At 47.7% G+C, this 1,464-nt stretch overlaps 1 non-coding gene across 1 annotated transcript; it reads right to left on the bottom strand.

Annotated features, from left to right (window-relative positions):
- On the bottom strand, positions 1-138 carry LOC114807189. Its single transcript, XR_003755242.1, has one exon. It is a non-coding gene; the product is annotated as a small nucleolar RNA SNORA7 (small nucleolar RNA).
- Positions 139-1,464: the final 1,326 nt, after the last annotated feature.

Raw genomic sequence — 1,464 nt, 5'->3', positions numbered from 1 at the left:
ACTTGTAGCAGATTGCCTTCCACTCACTAGCCACTGCCCAAGCTAAGAATGGAATGGGTATGCCTCTGCTTGACCCTCCCTCCCATAGCTGAGACTGGTAGAGTACTGGAAACTCTCCAGGTGCAACCCTGAGAGGGGGAGCTTAACAAATACCACAATTATTATTATTAATTGAATGTACGTATTCACACAAATGCTGAGTATGGGGATAAATAGGTCCATAAGCACTAGAGGTGGATATTAAGTTGCTGGGATGTGGGGTACTGAGAATTAGTCAGGAAGGCTTCTTGGAAGAAGTGGGATTTTAGGGGGGCTTTGAAGGTGGGGAAGTGAAGTCCGGGCTGGGGGAACAGCATGAACGAGGGGCTAGAGGAGGGTAAGAAGTTAGGTGGTAAGCTGGGAAAGAGAAAAGAGTGCAAGCAGGCTATAACAGGTAAAAAGAGCCGATACGTAGCAATGGAGAGTGCTAATGGAGAGAGTACAATGGAAGCAAGATACTCATTCCCTGACCTCAGGAAACCTACTATCAAACAGGAAAAGCCCATTCCGTTGACATCAATATAGTAATAATAATAATAATAATAATGATGATGGTATTTGTTAAGCACTGACTATATGCAAAGCACTGTTCCAAGTGCTCGGGGGAGTGATACAGGGCAATTACATTGTCCCACGTGGGGCTCACAGTCTTAATCCCCATTTTACAGATGAGGGAACTGAGGCACAGAGAAGTTAAATGACTTGCCCAAAGTCACACAGCTGAAAAGCGGCGGAGACAGGATTAGAACCCATGTCCTCTAACTTCCAGGCCCGGGCTCTTTCCACTGAGCCACCTAACGTGGGAAGGACATCAAGTGCAGCTCAAGTCACTGATCAATGCCGGGGCTGCCCAGTTGGCAATGTACAAGGATGTTAGGTGGCTGGCTCCGTGGTGGGACCTGTCCACAGAGCGCGCCCCTCACCTTCTGCCCTCCAGTGCCCCCACCTGGCCAAGAGGAATCCTTTCAGATTGTACCCCTGTATCAATTCTCCTGAACTGGAGACTAAAGAGTACCAGTAAAACATTTGTTAAGCTCTTATTATGTGCCAAGCAATGTATTAAGCACTGCAGTAGAGGTGAGATGATCAGGTTGAACACAATCCCTAAACCACACAGGGCTCAAAGTCTAAGAAGGAGGGGGGAATAGGTATTGAATCCCCATTTCACAGATGAGGAAACTGAGGACCAGAGAAGTTAAGTGACTTGCCAAAGATCATACCACAGATAAGTGGGAGACCTGGGATTAGACTCAGGACCTATGCTCTTTCGGCTAGGCCGCACCATTTGGGAATTGTGCCGGTTCGATGACACTTTATTAGAGTTTCCTGCTGGAAGAAGCGTCGAACTTGTCAGCTGGGTGACTGTGGGCAAGTCACTTCACTTCTCTGGGCCTCAGTGACCTCATCTGGAAAATGGGGATGAAG

The sequence above is a fragment of the Ornithorhynchus anatinus genome, chromosome X1, assembly GCF_004115215.2.
Source record: "Ornithorhynchus anatinus isolate Pmale09 chromosome X1, mOrnAna1.pri.v4, whole genome shotgun sequence".
NCBI classification, from domain to species: domain Eukaryota; kingdom Metazoa; phylum Chordata; class Mammalia; order Monotremata; family Ornithorhynchidae; genus Ornithorhynchus; species Ornithorhynchus anatinus.
Note: the sequence above shows the minus strand (reverse complement) of the source record. Positions and strands in the feature narration are given on the sequence as shown.